Source organism: Denticeps clupeoides, unplaced genomic scaffold (assembly GCF_900700375.1).
Source record: "Denticeps clupeoides unplaced genomic scaffold, fDenClu1.1, whole genome shotgun sequence".
Taxonomy (NCBI): domain Eukaryota; kingdom Metazoa; phylum Chordata; class Actinopteri; order Clupeiformes; family Denticipitidae; genus Denticeps; species Denticeps clupeoides.
The window spans coordinates 1-18,309 of record NW_021629723.1 but is presented as its reverse complement, the minus strand read 5'-3'; the positions used below and the strand labels follow the sequence as shown (position 1 = coordinate 18,309).

General features: G+C 40.2%; 23 non-coding genes across 23 annotated transcripts; 17 read left to right on the top strand and 6 right to left on the bottom strand.

Annotated features, from left to right (window-relative positions):
* Positions 1–451: 451 nt before the first annotated feature.
* Positions 452–559, top strand: LOC114772775 (U6 spliceosomal RNA). Its single transcript, XR_003744152.1, has one exon. It is a non-coding gene; the product is annotated as a U6 spliceosomal RNA (small nuclear RNA).
* Positions 560–1,500: 941 nt separating this feature from the next.
* LOC114772741 (U6 spliceosomal RNA) lies at positions 1,501–1,607 on the top strand. The gene has a single exon (XR_003744119.1). It is a non-coding gene; the product is annotated as a U6 spliceosomal RNA (small nuclear RNA).
* Positions 1,608–2,028: 421 nt separating this feature from the next.
* On the bottom strand, positions 2,029–2,188 carry LOC114772645 (U1 spliceosomal RNA). Its single transcript, XR_003744028.1, has one exon. It is a non-coding gene; the product is annotated as a U1 spliceosomal RNA (small nuclear RNA).
* A 746-nt stretch (positions 2,189–2,934) lies between these two features.
* LOC114772718 (U6 spliceosomal RNA) lies at positions 2,935–3,041 on the top strand. Its single transcript, XR_003744097.1, has one exon. It is a non-coding gene; the product is annotated as a U6 spliceosomal RNA (small nuclear RNA).
* Positions 3,042–3,465: 424 nt separating this feature from the next.
* On the bottom strand, positions 3,466–3,621 carry LOC114772818 (U1 spliceosomal RNA). The gene has a single exon (XR_003744196.1). It is a non-coding gene; the product is annotated as a U1 spliceosomal RNA (small nuclear RNA).
* A 368-nt stretch (positions 3,622–3,989) lies between these two features.
* Positions 3,990–4,096, top strand: LOC114772739 (U6 spliceosomal RNA). Its single transcript, XR_003744117.1, has one exon. It is a non-coding gene; the product is annotated as a U6 spliceosomal RNA (small nuclear RNA).
* A 422-nt stretch (positions 4,097–4,518) lies between these two features.
* LOC114772638 (U1 spliceosomal RNA) lies at positions 4,519–4,678 on the bottom strand. Its single transcript, XR_003744021.1, has one exon. It is a non-coding gene; the product is annotated as a U1 spliceosomal RNA (small nuclear RNA).
* Positions 4,679–5,048: 370 nt separating this feature from the next.
* Positions 5,049–5,155, top strand: LOC114772653 (U6 spliceosomal RNA). Its single transcript, XR_003744035.1, has one exon. It is a non-coding gene; the product is annotated as a U6 spliceosomal RNA (small nuclear RNA).
* A 956-nt stretch (positions 5,156–6,111) lies between these two features.
* Positions 6,112–6,214, top strand: LOC114772755 (U6 spliceosomal RNA). Its single transcript, XR_003744133.1, has one exon. It is a non-coding gene; the product is annotated as a U6 spliceosomal RNA (small nuclear RNA).
* A 951-nt stretch (positions 6,215–7,165) lies between these two features.
* Positions 7,166–7,272, top strand: LOC114772715 (U6 spliceosomal RNA). Its single transcript, XR_003744094.1, has one exon. It is a non-coding gene; the product is annotated as a U6 spliceosomal RNA (small nuclear RNA).
* A 410-nt stretch (positions 7,273–7,682) lies between these two features.
* On the bottom strand, positions 7,683–7,846 carry LOC114772740 (U1 spliceosomal RNA). The gene has a single exon (XR_003744118.1). It is a non-coding gene; the product is annotated as a U1 spliceosomal RNA (small nuclear RNA).
* A 370-nt stretch (positions 7,847–8,216) lies between these two features.
* On the top strand, positions 8,217–8,323 carry LOC114772713 (U6 spliceosomal RNA). Its single transcript, XR_003744092.1, has one exon. It is a non-coding gene; the product is annotated as a U6 spliceosomal RNA (small nuclear RNA).
* Positions 8,324–9,274: 951 nt separating this feature from the next.
* On the top strand, positions 9,275–9,381 carry LOC114772726 (U6 spliceosomal RNA). The gene has a single exon (XR_003744105.1). It is a non-coding gene; the product is annotated as a U6 spliceosomal RNA (small nuclear RNA).
* A 423-nt stretch (positions 9,382–9,804) lies between these two features.
* On the bottom strand, positions 9,805–9,960 carry LOC114772820 (U1 spliceosomal RNA). Its single transcript, XR_003744198.1, has one exon. It is a non-coding gene; the product is annotated as a U1 spliceosomal RNA (small nuclear RNA).
* A 368-nt stretch (positions 9,961–10,328) lies between these two features.
* Positions 10,329–10,435, top strand: LOC114772725 (U6 spliceosomal RNA). Its single transcript, XR_003744104.1, has one exon. It is a non-coding gene; the product is annotated as a U6 spliceosomal RNA (small nuclear RNA).
* A 940-nt stretch (positions 10,436–11,375) lies between these two features.
* LOC114772779 (U6 spliceosomal RNA) lies at positions 11,376–11,483 on the top strand. Its single transcript, XR_003744157.1, has one exon. It is a non-coding gene; the product is annotated as a U6 spliceosomal RNA (small nuclear RNA).
* Positions 11,484–12,420: 937 nt separating this feature from the next.
* LOC114772652 (U6 spliceosomal RNA) lies at positions 12,421–12,527 on the top strand. Its single transcript, XR_003744034.1, has one exon. It is a non-coding gene; the product is annotated as a U6 spliceosomal RNA (small nuclear RNA).
* A 1,321-nt stretch (positions 12,528–13,848) lies between these two features.
* LOC114772714 (U6 spliceosomal RNA) lies at positions 13,849–13,954 on the top strand. Its single transcript, XR_003744093.1, has one exon. It is a non-coding gene; the product is annotated as a U6 spliceosomal RNA (small nuclear RNA).
* A 253-nt stretch (positions 13,955–14,207) lies between these two features.
* On the top strand, positions 14,208–14,314 carry LOC114772724 (U6 spliceosomal RNA). Its single transcript, XR_003744103.1, has one exon. It is a non-coding gene; the product is annotated as a U6 spliceosomal RNA (small nuclear RNA).
* A 948-nt stretch (positions 14,315–15,262) lies between these two features.
* Positions 15,263–15,369, top strand: LOC114772762 (U6 spliceosomal RNA). Its single transcript, XR_003744139.1, has one exon. It is a non-coding gene; the product is annotated as a U6 spliceosomal RNA (small nuclear RNA).
* A 410-nt stretch (positions 15,370–15,779) lies between these two features.
* Positions 15,780–15,943, bottom strand: LOC114772727 (U1 spliceosomal RNA). The gene has a single exon (XR_003744106.1). It is a non-coding gene; the product is annotated as a U1 spliceosomal RNA (small nuclear RNA).
* Positions 15,944–16,310: 367 nt separating this feature from the next.
* LOC114772767 (U6 spliceosomal RNA) lies at positions 16,311–16,416 on the top strand. Its single transcript, XR_003744144.1, has one exon. It is a non-coding gene; the product is annotated as a U6 spliceosomal RNA (small nuclear RNA).
* A 927-nt stretch (positions 16,417–17,343) lies between these two features.
* On the top strand, positions 17,344–17,450 carry LOC114772723 (U6 spliceosomal RNA). The gene has a single exon (XR_003744102.1). It is a non-coding gene; the product is annotated as a U6 spliceosomal RNA (small nuclear RNA).
* The last annotated feature ends 859 nt before the right edge of the window (positions 17,451–18,309 follow it).

The window sequence follows — 18,309 nt, the reverse complement described above, 5'->3', positions numbered from 1 at the left end:
CACTAGCAAATTGCAGAGGTCCCACCTCAGTCTGGGAAGACCACATATTTGAGAATGAAATTTCCCCTTCCAAAAAAGCATGAACTATAATGAAATGGCAGAAGATGGCTGCCAGTACCTTAACAGAGACCCAGACAGTGACATCACCACGTGGAATAAACACACTGACTGGAACCACGCCCCTTTCCTGCATTGACCTGCCCACTTTGTGATGTTCCCATGACTCTTGACACCAATCAAATTATTCATCTTTCTTTGCTACACAAACTGACCACACTTTAATCATGCACCTCCACAAGTTACCAGCCTCATGGAAATTGCAATTAGGGTAACTAAGCATTTGCTCTCTAAATATTTTATCACATTTTTACACAATACTCCATACAAGGTCTTGGTGAGCAGAACAATGATATGGTCAGTATTATAAGTGGCAGCCGAGAAGCTTGTTGATGTGCTTGCTACGGCTGCACATATACTAAAATTGGATCGATACAGAGAAGATTAGCATGGCCCCTGCGAAAGGATGACACGTGAAGCGTTCCATACTTTGTTCTTTTTAAATTAGACAAAGAGTCACTTGGGACTAGGAAGATGTTGTACCAAGATTAGCATGGAACTTGCAAAGGGATGACACACAAATCAGTGAAGTGCTCCATATTTTCAACTTTTTTTGATTGACAAATAGGAACTAGGGTTCCTTGGGAAAGGGAGATGCTGTGCCAAATTCCAAATGCTCATTTTTTTTTATTTTCAAAGCAAAAAACACAAGGATGAACTCCATAAGAAGATCAGAAACATTTCCAACTGCAACTGGTGTCAATGTATTGATGAAGTTGCTCATGTAGTGGACAATCTCAATCATTTGGTATGATAAGAAGTACTGAAGCTGCTGTACATTTCTTTGGCTGAAACTAGGACTGACTCTACACAGACAATTGTGTTTGTGGTTTAGTTTTGAACAACATGCTTGTGAGAGGGTACACGCAGTCTGTCGCTATCAGGAATGATGCAGTCTAGATGCCCACATATGGGGACTTTGTAGGAGTCAGCACTAGCAAAATGCAGAGGTACAACCTCAGTCTGTGAAGACCACATATTTGAGAATGAAATTTCCCGTGCTAATAAGGCATGAACTATAATGAAATGGCAGAAGATTGCTGCCAGTACCTTAACAGAGACCCAGACAGTGACATCACCACGTGGAATAAACAAACTGCCTGGAACCACGCCCCTTTCCTGCATTGACCTGCGCACTTTGTGATGTTCCCATGACTCTTGACACCAATCAAATTATTTATCTTTCTTTGCTACACAAACTGACCACACTTTAATCATGCACCTCCACAAGTTACCAGCCTCTTGGAAAATGCAATTAGGGTAACTAAGCATTTGCTCTCCAAATATTTTATCACATTTTTACACAATACTCCATACAAGGTCTTGGTGAGCAGAACAATGATATGGTCAGTATTATAAGTGGCAGCTGAGAAGCTGGATAATGTGCTTGCTACGGCTGCACATATACTAAAATTGGATCGATACAGAGAAGATTAGCATGGCCCCTGCGAAAGGATGACACGCAAATCCGTGAAGCGTTCCATATTTCGTTCTTTTTTAATTAGACAAAGAGTCACTTGGGATTAGGAAGATGTTGTACCAAGATTAGCATGGAACTTGTAAAGGGATGACACACAAATCAGTGAAGTGCTCCATATTTTCAACTTCTTTTGATTGACAAATAAGAACTAGGGTTCCTTAGGAAAAGGGAGATGCTGTGCCAAATTCCAAATGTTCAGTTTTTTGTTTTTTTCAAAGCAAACACACAAGAATGAACTCCATAAGAAGATCAGAAACATTTCCAACTGCATCTGGTGTCAATATATTAATGAAGTTGCTCATGTAGTGGACAATCTCAATCATTTGGTATGATAAGAAGTACTGAAGCTGCTGTACATTTCTTTAGCTGACTCTAGGCCTGACTCTACACAGACAATTGTGTTTGTGGTTTAGTTGTGAACAAAATGCTTGTGAGAGTGTAAACGCAGTCTGTCGCTATCAGGAATGATGCAGTCTAGATGCCCACATATGGGGACTTTGTAGGAGTCAGCACTAGCAAATTGCAGCGGTACAACCTCAGTCTGGGAAGACCTTATATTTGAGAATGAAATTTCCCCTTCCAAAAAAGCATGAACTATAATGAAATGACAGAAGATGGCTGCCAGTACCTTAACAGAGACCCAGACAGTGACATCACCACGTGGAATAAACACACTGCCTGGAACCACGCCCCTTTCCTGCATTGACCTGCCCACTTTGTGATGTTCCCATGACTCTTGACACCAATCAAATTATTCATCTTTCTTTGCTACACAAACTGACCACACTTTAATCATGCACCTCCACAAGTTACCAGCCTCATGGAAATTGCAATTAGGGTAACTAAGCATTTGCTCTCCAAATATATGGGACTTTGTAGGAGTCAGCACTAGCAAATTGCAGAGGTCCCACCTCAGTCTGGGAAGACCACATATTTGAGAATGAAATTTCCCGTGCTGATAAGGCATGAACTATAATGAAATGGCAGAAGATTGCTGCCAGTACCTTAACAGAGACCCAGACAGTGACATCACCACGTGGAATAAACAAACTGCCTGGAACCACGCCCCTTTCCTGCATTGACCTGCCCACTTCATGATGTTCCTATGACTCTTGACACCAATCAAATTATTCTTCTTACTTTGCTACACAAACTGACCACACTTTAATGATGCACCTCCACAAGTTACCAGCCTCTTGGAAATTGCATTTAGGGTAACTAAGCATTTGCTCTCCAAATATTTTATCACATTTTTACACAATACTCCATACAAGGTCTTGGTGAGCAGAACAATGATATGGTCAGTATTATAAGTGGCAGCTGAGAAGCTGGTTGATGTGCTTGCTACGGCTGCACATATACTAAAATTGGATCGATACAGAGAAGATTAGCATGGCCCCTGCGAAAGGATGACACGCAAATCTGTGAAGCGTTCCGTATTTTGTTCTTTTTTAATTAGACAAAGAGTCACTTGGGACTAGGAAGATGTTGTACCAAGATTAGCATGGAACTTGTAAAGGGATGACACACAAATCAGTGAAGTGCTCCATATTTTCAACTTCTTTTGATTGACAAATAGGAACTAGGGTTCCTTAGGAAAAGGGAGATGCTGTGCCAAATTCCAAATGTTTAGTTTTTTTTTTTTTCAAAGCAAAAACACAAGGATGAACTCCATAAGAAGATCAGAAACATGTCCAACTGCATCTGGGGTCAATGTATTAATGAAGTTGCTCATGTAGTGGACAATCTCAATCATTTGGTAAGATAAGAAGAACTGAATCTACTGTACATTTCTTTAGCTGACTCTAGGCCTGACTCTACACAGACAATTCTGTTTGAGGTTTAGTTTTGAACAACATGCTTGTAAGAGGGTAAACTAAGTCAGCCGCTATCAGGAATGATGCAGTCTAGATGCCCACATATGGGGACTTTGTAGGAGTCAGCACTAGCAAAATGCAGAGGTACAACCTCAGTCTGGGAAGACCACATAATTGAGAATGAAATTTCCCCTTCCAAAAAAGCATGAACTATAATGAAATGGCAGAAGATTGCTGCCAGTACCTTAACAGAGACCCAGACAGTGACATCACCACGTGGAATAAACACACTGCCTGGAACCACGCCCCTTTTCTGCATTGACCTGCCCACTTTGTGATGTTCCTATGACTCTTGACACCAATCAAATTATTCTTCTTTCTTTGCTACACAAACTGACCATACTTTAATCATGCACCTCCACGAGTTACCAGCCTCTTGGAAAATGCAATTAGTAACTAAGCATTTGCTCTCCAAATAATTTATCACATTTTTACACAATACTCCATACAAGGTCTTGGTGAGCAGAACAATGATATGGTCAGTATTATAAGTGGCAGCTGAGAAGCTGGTTAATGTGCTTGCTACGGCTGCACATATACTAAAATTGGATCGATACAGAGAAGATTAGCATGGCCCCTGCGAAAGGATGACACGCAAATCCGTGAAGCGTTCCATATTTCGTTCTTTTTTAATTAGACAAAGAGTCACTTGGGACTAGGAAGATGTTGTACCAAGATTAGCATGGAACTTGCAAAAGGATGACCCACAAATCAGTGAAGTGCTCCATATTTTCGACTTTTTTTGATTGACAAATAGGAACTAGGGTTTCTTTAGGAAAAGGGAGATGCTGTGCCAAATTCCAAATGTTTCGTTTTTTTTTTTTTTCAAAGCAAAAACACAAGGATGAACTCCATAAGAAGATCAGAAACATGTCCAACTGCATCTGGTGTCAATATATTAATGAAGTTGCTCATGTAGTGGACAATCTCAATCATTTGGTATGATAAGAAGTACTGAAGCTGCTGTACATTTCTTTAGCTGACTCTAGGACTGACTCTACACAGACAATTGTGTTTGTGGTTTAGTTTTGAACAACATGCTTGTGAGAGGGTAAACGCAGTCTGCCGCTATCAGGAATGATGCAGTCTAGATGCCCACATATTGGGACTTTGTAGGAGTAAGCACTAGCAAAATGCAGAGGTACAACCACAGTCTGGGAAGACCACATATTTGAGAATGAAATTTCCCCTTCCAAAAAAGCATGAACTATAATGAAATGGCAGAAGATGGCTGCCAGTACCTTAACAGAGACCCAGACAGTGACATCACCACGTGGAATAAACACACTGCCTGGAACCACGCCCCTTTCCGGCATTGACCTGCCCACTTTGTGATGTTCCCATGACTCTTGACACCTATAAAATTATTCTTCTTACTTTGCTACACAAACTGACCACACTTTAATCATGCACCTCCACAAGTTAACAGCCTCTTGGAAAATGCAATTAGGGTAACTAAGCATTTGCTCTCCAAATATTTTATCACATTTTTACACAATACTCCATACAAGGTCTTGGTGAGCAGAACAATGATATGGTCAGTATTATAAGTGGCAGCCGAGAAGCTTGTTGATGTGCTTGCTACGGCTGCACATATACTAAAATTGGATCGATACAGAGAAGATTAGCATGGCCCCTGCGAAAGGATGACACGCAAATCCGTGAAGCGTTCCATATTTTGTTCTTTTTTAATTAGACAAAGAGTCACTTGGGATTAGGAAGATGTTGTACCAAGATTAGCATGGAACTTGTAAAGGGATGACACACAAATCAGTGAAGTGCTCCATATTTTCAACTTTTTTTGATTGACAAATAGGAACTAGGGATCCTTAGGAAAAGGGAGATGCTGTGCCAAATTCCAAATGTTTCGTTTTTTTTATTTTTTCAAAGCAAAAACACAAGGATGAACTCCATAAGAAGATCAGAAACATTTCCAACTGCATCTGGTGTCAATTTATTAATGAAGTTGCTCATGTAGTGGACAATCTCAATCATTTGGTATGATAAGAAGAACTGAAGCTGCTGTAGATTTCTTTAGCTGACTCTAGGCCTGACTCTAGGCAGACAATTGTGTTTGTGGTTTAGTTTTGAACAACATGCTTGTGAGAGGGTAAACGCAGTCTGCCACTATCAGGAATGATGCAGTCTAGATGCCCACATATGGGGACTTTGTAGGAGTCAGCACTAGCAAAATGCAGAGGTACAACCTCAGTCTGTGAAGACCACATAATTGAGAATGAAATTTCCCCTTCCAAAAAAGCATGAACTATAATGAAATGGCAGAAGATGGCTGCCAGTACCTTAACAGAGACCCAGACAGTGACATCACCACGTGGAATAAACACACTGCCTGAAACCACGCCCCTTTCCTGCATTGACATGCCCACTTTGTGATGTTCCTATGACTCTTGACACCAATCAAATTATTCTTCTTACTTTGCTACACAAACTAACAATACTTTAATCATGCAGCTCCACAAGTTACCAGCCTCTTGGAAAATGCAATTAGGGTAACTAAGCATTTGCTCTCCAAATATTTTATCAAATTTTTACACAATACTCCATACAAGGTCTTGGTGAGCAGAACAATGATATGGTCAGTATTATAAGTGGCAGCTGAGAAGCTGGTTGATGTGCTTGCTACGGCTGCAAATATACTAAAATTGGATCGATACAGAGAAGATTAGCACGGCCCCTGCGAAAGGATGACACGCAAATCCGTGAAGCGTTCTATATTTTGTTCTTTTTTAATTAGACAAAGAGTCACTTGGGACTGGGAAGATGTTGTACCAAGATTAGCATGGAACTTGTAAAGGGATGACACACAAATCAGTGAAGTGCTCCATATTTTCAACTTCTTTTGATTGACAAATAGGAACTAGGGTTCCTTAGGAAAAGGGAGATGCTGTGCCAAATTCCAAATGTTCAGTTTTTTGTTTTTTTCAAAGCAAACACACAAGAATGAACTCCATAAGAAGATCAGAAACATTTCCAACTGCATCTGGTGTCAATGTATTAATGAAGTTGCTCATGTAGTGGACAATCTCAATCATTTGGTATGATAAGAAGATCTGAAGCTGCTGTACATTTCTTTAGCTGACTCTAGGCCTGACTCTACACAGACAATTGTGTTTGTGGTTTAGTTTTGAACAACATGCTTGTGAGAGGGTAAACGCAGTCTGCCGCTATCAGGAATGATGCAGTCTAGATGCCCACATATTGGGACTTTGTAGGAGTCAGCACTAGCAAAATGCAGAGGTACAACCTCAGTCTGTGAAGACCACATAATTGAGAATGAAATTTCCCCTTCGAAAAAAGCATGAACAATAATGAAATGGCAGAAGATTGCTGCCAGTAGCTTAACAGAGACCCAGACAGTGACATCACCACGTGGAATAAACACACTGCCTGGAACCACGCCCCTTTCCTGCATTGACCTGCCCACTTTGTGATGTTCCCATGACTCTTGACACCAATCAAATTATTCATCTTTCTTTGCTACACAAACTGACCACACTTTAATCATGCACCTCTACAAGTTAACAGCCTCTTGGAAAATGCAATTAGGGTAACTAAGCATTTGCTCTCCAAATATTTTATCACATTTTTACACAATACTCCATACAAGGTCTTGGTGAGCAGAACAATGATATGGTCAGTATTATAAGTGGCAGCTGAGAAGCTGGTTAATGTGCTTGCTACGGCTGCACATAGACTAAAATTGGATCGATACAGAGAAGATTAGCATGGCCCCTGCGAAAGGATGACACGCAAATCCGTGAAACGTTCCATATTTTGTTCTTTTTTAATTAGACAAAGAGTCACTTGGGACTAGGAAGATGTTGTACCAAGATTAGCATGGAACTTGCAAAAGGATGACGCACAAATCAGTGAAGTGCTCCATAATTTCAACTTTTTTGATTGACAAATAGGAACTAGGGTTCCTTAGGAAAAGGGAGTTGCTGTGCCAATTTCTAAATGTTTATTTTATTTTCAAAGCAAACACACAGGGATAAAGACCATAAGAAGATCAGAAACTTTTCCAAATGCAACTGGTGTCAATATATTAATAAAGTTGCTCATGTAGTGGACAATCTCAATCATTTGGTAAGATAAGAAGAACTGAAGCTGCTGTAGATTTCTTTAGCTGACTCTAGGCCTGACTCTACACAGACAATTGTGTTTGTGGTTTAGTTGTGAACAAAATGCTTGTAAGAGGGTAAACGCAGTCTGCCACTATCAGGAATGATGCAGTCTAGATGCCCACATATGGGGACTTTGTAGGAGTCAGCACTAGCAAAATGCAGAGGTACAACCTCAGTCTGGGAAGACCACATATTTGAGAATGAAATTTCCCCTTCCAAAAAAGCATGAACTATAATGAAATGACAGAAGATGGCTGCCAGTACCTTAACAGAGACCCAGACAGTGACATCACCACGTGGAATAAACACACTGCCTGGAACCACGCCCCTTTCCTGCATTGACCTGCCCACTTCATGATGTTCCTATGACTCTTGACACCAATCAAATTATTCTTCTTACTTTGCTACACAAACTAAGAATACTTTAATCATGCACCTCCACAAGTTACCAGCCTCTTGGAAAATGCAATTAGGGTAACTAAGCATTTGCTCTCTAAATATTTTATCAAATTTTTACACAATACTCCATACAAGGTCTTGGTGAGCAGAACAATGATTTGGTCAGTATTATAAGTGGCAGCCGAGAAGCTTGTTGATGTGCTTGCTACGGCTGCACATATACTAAAATTGGATCGATACAGAGAAGATTAGCATGGCCCCTGCGAAAGGATGACATGCAAATCCGTGAAGCGTTCCATATTTTGTTCATTTTTAATTAGACAAAGAGTCACTTGGTACTAGGAAGATGTTGTACAAAGATTAGCATGGAACTTGTAAAGGGATGACACACAAATCAGTGAAGTGCTCCATATTTTCAACTTCTTTTGATTGACAAATAGGAACTAGGGTTCCTTAGGAAAAGGGAGATGCTGTGCCAAATTCCAAATGTTCAGTTTTTTGTTTTTTTCAAAGCAAACACACAAGAATGAACTCCATAAGAAGATCAGAAACATTTCCAACTGCATCTGGTGTCAATGTATTAATGAAGTTGCTCATGTAGTGGACAATCTCAATCATTTGGTATGATAAGAAGAACTGAAGCTGCTGTACATTTCTTTAGCTGACTCTAGGCCTGACTCTACACAGACAATTCTGTTTGAGGTTTAGTTGTGAACAAAATGCTGTTGAGAGGGTAAACTAAGTCAGCCGCTATCAGGAATGATGCAGTCTAGATGCCCACATATGGGGATTTTGTAGGAGTCAAAACTAGCAAAATGCAGAGGTACAACCTCAGTCTGTGAAGACCACATAATTGAGAATGAAATTTCCCCTTCCAAAAAAGCATGAACTATAATGAAATGACAGAAGATGGCTGCCAGTACCTTAACAGAGACCCAGACAGTGACATCACCACGTGTAATAAACAAACTGCCTGGAACCACGCCCCTTTCCTGCATTGACCTGCCCACTTCATGATGTTCCTATGACTCTTGACACCAATCAAATTATTCTTCTTACTTTGCTACACAAACTAACAATACTTTAATCATGCACCTCCACAAGCTACCAGCCTCTTGGAAAATGCAATTATGGTAACTAAGCATTTGCTCTCTAAATATTTTATCAAATTTTTACACAATACTCCATACAAGGTCTTGGTGAGCAGAACAATGATATGGTCAGTACTATAAGTGGCAGCTGAGAAGCTGGTTGATGTGCTTGCTACGGCTGCACATATACTAAAATTGGATCGATACAGAGAAGATTAGCATGGCCCCTGCGAAAGGATGACACGCAAATCCGTGAAGCGTTCCATATTTCGTTCTTTTTTAATTAGACAAAGAGTCACTTGGGACTAGGAAGATGTTGTACCAAGATTAGCATGGAACTTGCAAAAGGATGACACACAAATCAGTGAAGTGCTCCATATTTTCAACTTTTTTTGATTGACAAAAAGGAACTAGGGTTCCTTGGGAAAAGGGAGATGCTGTGCCAAATTCCAAATGTTTAGTTTTTTTTTTTTCAAAGCAAAAACACAAGGATGAACTCCATAAGAAGATCAGAAACATGTCCAACTGCATCTGGGGTCAATGTATTAATGAAGTTGCTCATGTAGTGGACAATCTCAATCATTTGGTAAGATAAGAAGAACTGAATCTACTGTACATTTCTTTAGCTGACTCTAGGCCTGACTCTACACAGACAATTCTGTTTGAGGTTTAGTTTTGAACAACATGCTTGTAAGAGGGTAAACTAAGTCAGCCGCTATCAGGAATGATGCAGTCTAGATGCCCACATATGGGGACTTTGTAGGAGTCAGCACTAGCAAAATGCAGAGGTACAACCTCAGTCTGGGAAGACCACATAGTTGAGAATGAAATTTCCCCTTCCAAAAAAGCATGAACTATAATGAAATGGCAGAAGATTGCTGCCAGTACCTTAACAGAGACCCAGACAGTGACATCACCACGTGGAATAAACACACTGCCTGGAACCACGCCCCTTTCCTGCATTGACCTGCCCATTTCATGATGTTCCTATGACTCTTGACACCAATCAAATTATTCTTCTTACTTTGCTACACAAACTAACAATACTTTAATCATGCACCTCCACAAGCTACCAGCCTCTTGGAAAATGCAATTATGGTAACTAAGCATTTGCTCTCTAATATTTTATCAATTTTTACACAATACTCCATACAAGGTCTTGGTGAGCAGAACAATGATATGGTCAGTATTATAAGTGGCAGCTGAGAAGCTTGTTGATGTGCTTGCTACGGCTGCACATATACTAAAATTGGATCGATACAGAGAAGATTAGCATGGCCCCTGCGAAAGGATGACACGCAAATCCGTGAAGCGTTCCATATTTCGTTCTTTTTAATTAGACAAAGAGTCACTTGGGACTAGGAAGATGTTGTACCAAGATTAGCATGGAACTTGCAAAAGGATGACACACAATACAGTGAAGTGCTCCATATTTTCAACTTTTTTTAATTGACAAAAGGGACTAGGGTCCCTTGGAAAAGGGAGATGCTGTGCTAAATTCCAAATGTTCAGTTTTTTATTTTTCAAAGCAAAAACACAAGAATGAACTCCATAAGAAGAAACATTTCCAACTGCATCCGGTGTCAATGTATTAATGAAGTTGCTCATGTAGCGGACAATCTCAATCATTTGGTAAGATTAGAAGATCTGAAGCTGCTGTACATTTCTTTAGCTGACTCTAGGACTGACTCTACGCAGACAATTGTGTTGTGGTTTAGTTGTGATTAAAATGCTTGTGAGAGGTTAAACGCAGTCTGTGGCTCTCAGGAATGATGCAGTCTAGATGCCCACATATGGGGACTTTGTAGGAGTCAGCACTAGCAAATTGCAGAGGTACAACCTCAGTCTGGGAAGACAACATATTTGAGAATGAAATTTCCCCTTCCAAAAAAGCATGAACTATAATGAAATGGCAGAAGATGGCTGCCAGTACCTTAACAGAGACCCAGACAGTGACATCACCACATGGAATAAACACACTGACTGGAACCACGCCCCTTTCCTGCATTGACCTGCCCACTTTGTGATGTTCCCATGACTCTTGACACCAATCAAATTATTCTTCTTTCTTTGCTACACAAACTAACAATACTTTTATCATGCACCTCCACAAGTTACCAGTCTCTTGAAAAATGCAATTAGGGTAACTAAGCATTTGCTCTCCAAATATTTGATCACATTTTTACACAATACTCCATACAAGGTCTTGGTGAGCAGAACAATGATATGGTCAGTATTATAAGTGGCAGCCGAGAAGCTTGTTGATTTGCTTGCTACGGCTGCACATATACTAAAATTGGATCGATACAGAGAAGATTAGCATGGCCCCTGCGAAAGGATGACACGTGAAGCGTTCCATACTTTGTTCTTTTTAAATTAGACAAAGAGTCACTTGGGACTAGGAAGATGTTGTACCAAGATTAGCATGGAACTTGCAAAGGGATGACACACAAATCAGTGAAGTGCTCCATATTTTCAACTTTTTTTGATTGACAAATAGGAACTAGGGTTCCTTGGGAAAGGGGAGATGCTGTGCCAAATTCCAAATGCTCATTTTTTTTTATTTTCAAAGCAAAAACACAAGGATGAACTCCATAAGAAGATCAGAAACATTTCCAACTGCAACTGGTGTCAATGTATTGATGAAGTTGCTCATGTAGTGGACAATCTCAATCATTTGTATGATAAGAAGTACTGAAGCTGCTGTACATTTCTTTGGCTAAAACTAGGACTGACTCTACACAGACAATTGTGTTTGTGGTTTAGTTTTGAACAACATGCTTGTGAGAGGGTACACGCAGTCTGTCGCTATCAGGAATGATGCAGTCTAGATGCCCACATATTGGGACTTTGTAGGAGTCAGCACTAGCAAAATGCAGAGGTAACACCTCAGTCTGGGAAGACCACATATTTGAGAATGAAATTTCCCGTGCTAATAAGGCCATGAACTATAATGAAATGGCAGAAGATTGCTGCCAGTACCTTATATAGACCCAGACAGTGACATCACCACGTGGAATAAACAAACTGCCTGGAACCACGCCCCTTTCCTGCATTGACCTGCGCACTTTGTGATGTTCCCATGACTCTGGACACCAATCAAATTATTTATCTTTCTTTGCTACACAAACTGACGCACACTTTAATCATGCACCTCCACAGTTACCAGGCCTCTTGGAAAATGCAATTAGGGTAACTAAGCATTTGCTCTCCAAATATTTTATCACATTTTTAACAATACTCCATACAAGGTCTTGGTGAGCAGAACAATGATATGGTCAGTATATAAGTGGCAGCTGAGAAGCTGGATTGTGCTTGCTACGGCTGCACATATACTAAAATTGGATCGATACAGAGAAGATTAGCATGGCCCCTGCGAAAGGATGACACGCAAATCCGTGAAGCGTTCCATATTTTGTTCTTTTTAATTAGACAAAGAGTCACTTGGGACTAGGAAGATGTTGTACCAAGATTAGCATGGAACTTGTAAAGGGATGACACACAAATCAGTGAAGTGCTCCATATTTTCAACTTTTTTGATTGACAAATAGGAACTAGGGTTCCTTGGGAAAAGGGAGATGCTGTGCCAAATTCCAAATGTTCAGTTTTTTTTTTTCAAAGCAAACACACAAGAATGAACTCCATAAGAAGATCAGAAACATTTCCAACTGCATCTGGTGTCAATATATTAATGAAGTTGCTCATGTAGTGGACAATCTCAATCATTTGGTATGATAAGAAGATCTGAAGCTGCTGTACATTTCTTTAGCTGACTCTAGGCCTGACTCTACACAGACAATTGTGTTTGTGGTTTAGTTGTGAACAAAATGCTTGTGAGAGGTTAAACGCAGTCTGTCGCTCTCAGGAATGATGCAGTCTAGATGCCCACATATGGGGACTTTGTAGGAGTCAGCACTAGCAAATTGCAGCGGTACAACCTCAGTCTGGGAAGACCTTATATTTGAGAATGAAATTTCCCCTTCCAAAAAAGCATGAACTATAATGAAATGACAGAAGATGGCTGCCAGTACCTTAATAGAGACCCAGACAGTGACATCACCACGTGGAATAAACACACTGCCTGGAACCACGCCCCTTTCCTGCATTGACCTGCCCACTTTGTGATGTTCCCATGACTCTTGACACCAATCAAATTATTCATCTTTCTTTGCTACACAAACTGACCACACTTTAATCATGCACCTCCACAAGTTACCAGCCTCATTGAAATTGCAATTAGGGTAACTAAGCATTTGCTCTCCAAATATATGGGGACTTTGTAGGAGTCAGCACTAGCAAATTGCAGAGGTCCCACCTCAGTCTGGGAAGACCACATATTTGAGAATGAAATTTCCCGTGCTAATAAGGCATGAACTATAATGAAATGGCAGAAGATTGCTGCCAGTACCTTAACAGAGACCCAGACAGTGACATCACCACGTGGAATAAACAAACTGCCTGGAACCACGCCCCTTTCCTGCATTGACCTGCCCACTTCATGATGTTCCTATGACTCTTGACACCAATCAAATTATTCTTCTTACTTTGCTACAAACAAATGACCACACTTTAATCATGCACCTCCACAAGTTACCAGCCTTTTGGAAATTGCATTAGGGTAACTAAGCATTTGCTCTCCAAATATTTTATCACATTTTTACACAATACTCCATACAAGGTCTTGGTGAGCAGAACAATGATATGGTCAGTATTATAAGTGGCAGCTGAGAAGTGGTTATGTGCTTGCTCAGCTGCACATATACTAAAATTGGATCGATACAGAGAAGATTAGCATGGCCCCTGCGAAAGGATGACACGCAAATCTGTGAAGCGTTCCGTATTTTGTTCTTTTTTAATTAGACAAAGAGTCACTTGGGACTAGGAAGATGTTGTACCAAGATTAGCATGGAACTTGCAAAAGGATGACCCACAAATCAGTGAAGTGCTCCATATTTTCGACTTTTTTTGATTGACAAATAGGAACTAGGGTTTCTTTAGGAAAAGGGAGATGCTGTGCCAAATTCCAAAAAAGCATGAACTATAATGAAATGACAGAAGATGGCTGCCAGTACCTTAATAGAACCCAGACAGTGACATTGTGCTTGCTACGGCTGCACATATACTAAAATTGGATCGATACAGAGAAGATTAGCATGGCCCCTGCGAAAGGATGACACGCAAATCCGTGAAGCGTTCCATATTTCGTTCTTTTTTAATTAGACAAAGAGTCACTTGGGATTAGGAAGATGTTGTACCAAGATTAGCATGGAACTTGTAAAGGGATGACACACAAATCAGTGAAGTGCTCCATATTTTCAACTTCTTTTGATTGACAAATAAGAACTAGGGTTCCTTAGGAAAAGGGAGATGCTGTGCCAAATTCCAAATGTTCAGTTTTTTGTTTTTTTCAAAGCAAACACACAAGAATGAACTCCATAAGAAGATCAGAAACATTTCCAACTGCATCTGGTGTCAATATATTAATGAAGTTGCTCATGTAGTGGACAATCTCAATCATTTGGTATGATAAGAGATCTGAAGCTGCTGTACATTTCTTTAGCTGACTCTAGGCCTGACTCTACACAGACAATTGTGTTTGTGGTTTAGTTTTGAACAACATGCTTGTGAGAGGGTAAACGCAGTCTGCCGCTATCAGGAATGATGCAGTCTAGATGCCCACATATTGGGACTTTGTAGGAGTCAGCACTAGCAAAATGCAGAGGTACAACCTCAGTCTGTGAAGACCACATAATTGAGAATGAAATTTCCCCTTCGAAAAAGCATGAACAATAATGAAATGGCAGAAGATTGCTGCCAGTAGCTTAACAGAGACCCAGACAGTGACATCACCACGTGGAATAAACACACTGCCTGGAACCACGCCCCTTTCCTGCATTGACCTGCCCACTTTGTGATGTTCCCATGACTCTTGACACCAATCAAATTATTCATCTTTCTTTGCTACACAAACTGACCACACTTTAATCATGCACCTCTACAAGTTAACGCCTCTTGGAAAATGCAATTAGGGTAACTAAGCATTTGCTCTCCAAATATTTTATCACATTTTTACACAATACTCCATACAAGGTCTTGGTGAGCAGAACAATGATATGGTCAGTATTATAAGTGGCAGCTGAGAAGCTGGTTGATGTGCTTGCTACGGCTGCACATAGACTAAAATTGGATCAATACAGAGAAGATTAGCATGGCCCCTGCGAAAGGATGACACGCAAATCCGTGAAGCGTTCCATAATTTGTTCTTTTTTAATTAGACAAAGAGTCACTTGGGACTAGGAAGATGTTGTACCAAGATTAGCATGGAACTTGCAAAAGGATGACACACAAATCAGTGAAGTGCTCCATATTTTCAACTTTTTTTGATTGACAAATAGGAACTAGGGTTCCTTAGGAAAAGGGAGTTGCTGTGCCAATTTCTAAATGTTTATTTTATTTTCAAAGCAAACACACAGGGATAAAGACCATAAGAAGATCAGAAACTTTTCCAAATGCAACTGGTGTCAATATATTAATAAAGTTGCTCATGTAGTGGACAATCTCAATCATTTGGTAAGATAAGAAGAACTGAAGCTGCTGTACATTTCTTTAGCTGACTCTAGGCCTGACTCAACACGGACAATTGTGTTTGTGGTTTAGTTGTGAACAAATGCTTGTAAGAGGGTAAACGCAGTCTGCCACTATCAGGAATGATGCAGTCTAGATGCCCACATATGGGGACTTTGTAGGAGTCAGCACTAGCAAAATGCAGAGGTACAACCTCAGTCTGGGAAGACCACATATTTGAGAATGAAATTTCCCCTTCCAAAAAAGCATGAACTATAATGAAATGACAGAAGATGGCTGCCAGTACCTTAACAGAGACCCAGACAGTGACATCACCACGTGGAATAAACACTGCCTGGAACCACGCCCCTTTCCTGCATTGACCTGCCCACTTCATGATGTTCCTATGACTCTTGACACCACAAAATTATTCTTCTTACTTTGCTACACAAACTAAGAATACTTTAAATCATGCACCTCCACAAGTTACCAGCCTCTTGGAAAATGCAATTAGGGTAACTAAGCATTTGCTCTCTAAATATTTTATCAAATTTTTACACAATACTCCATCAAGGTCTTGGTGAGCAGAACAATGATTTGGTCAGTATTATAAGTGGCAGCCGAGAAGCTTGTTGATGTGCTTGCTACGGCTGCACATATACTAAAATTGGATCGATACAGAGAAGATTAGCATGGCCCCTGCGAAAGATGACATGCGAATCCGTGAAGCGTTCCATATTTTTCATTTTTAATTAGACAAAGAGTCACTTGGTACTAGGAAGATGTTGTACCAAGATTAGCATGGAACTTGTAAAGGGATGACACACAATCAGTGAAGTGCTCCATATTTTCAACTTCTTTTGATTGACAAATAGGAACTAGGGTTCCTTAGGAAAAGGGAGATGCTGTGCCAAATTCCAAATGTTCAGTTTTTTTGTTTTTTCAAGCAAACACACAAGAATGAACTCCATAGAAGAAGAAACATTTCCAACTGCATCTGGTGTCAATGTATTAATGAAGTTGCTCATGTAGTGGACAATCTCAATCATTTGGTAGATAAGAAGATCGAAGCTGCTGTACATTTCTTTAGCTGACTCTAGGCCTGACTCTACACAGACAATTCTGTTTGAGGTTTTGTGAACAAAATGCTGTGAGAGGGTAAACTAGTCCGCTATCAGGAATGATGCAGTCTAGATGCCCACATATGGTGACTATGTAGGAGTCAAAAAACTAGCAAAATGCAGAGGTACAACCTCAGTCTGTGAAGACCACATAATTGAGAATGAAATTTCCCCTTCCAAAAAAGCATGAACTATAATGAAATGACAGAAGATGGCTGCCAATACCTTAACAGAGACCCAGACAGTGACATCACCACGTGGAATATACACGCTGCCTGGAACCACGCCCCTTTCCTGCATTGACCTGCCCACTTCATGATGTTCCTATGACTCTTGACACCAATCAAATATTCTTCTTTTGCTACACAAACTAACAATACTTTAATCATGCACCTCCACAAGCTACCAGCCTCTTGGAAATGCAATTATGGTAACTAAGCATTTGCTCTCTAAATATTTTATCAATTTTTACACAATACTCCATACAAGGTCTTGGTGAGCAGACAATGATTGGTCAGTATATAAGTGGCAGCTGAGAAGCTGGTTGATGTGCTTGCTACGGCTGCACATATACTAAAATTGGATCGATACAGAGAAGATTAGCATGGCCCCTGCGAAAGGATGACACGCAAATCCGTGAAGCGTTCCATATTTCGTTCTTTTTTAATTAGACAAAGAGTCACTTGGGACTAGGAAGATGTTGTACCAAGATTAGCATGGAACTTGCAAAAGGATGACACACAAATCAGTGAAGTGCTCCATATTTTCAACTTTTTTTGATTGACAAAAGGGACTAGGGTCCCTTGGGAAAAGGGAGATGCTGTGACAAATTCCAAATGTTTAGTTTTTTTTTTTTCAAAGCAAACACAAGGATGAACTCCATAAGAAGATCAGAAACATGTTCAACTGCATCTGGTGTCAATGTATTAATGAAGTTGCTCATGTAGTGGACAATCTCAATCATTTGGTAAGATAAGAAGAACTGAAGCTACTGTACATTTCTTTAGCTGACTCTAGGCCTGACTCTACACAGACAATTGTGTTTGAGGTTTATTAGTTTGAACAACATGCTTGTAGAGGGTAAACTAAGTCAGCCGCTATCAGGAATGATGCAGTCTAGATGCCCACATATGGGGACTTGTAGGAGTCAGCACTAGCAAAATGCAGAGGTAACCACCTCAGTCTGGGAAGACCACATATTGAGAATGAAATTTCCCCTTCCAAAAAAGCATGAACTATAATGAAATGGCAGAAGATTCTGCCAGTACCTTAACAGAGACCCAGACAGTGACATCACCACGTGGAATAAACACGCTGCCTGGAACCACGCCCCTTTCCTGCATTGACCTGCCCATTTCATGATGTTCCTATGACTCTTGACACCAATCAAATTATTCTTCTTACTTTGCTACACAACTAACAATACTTTAATCATGCACCTCCACAAGCTACCAGCCTCTTGGAAAATGCAATTATGGTAACTAAGCATTTGCTCTCTAAATATTTTATCAAATT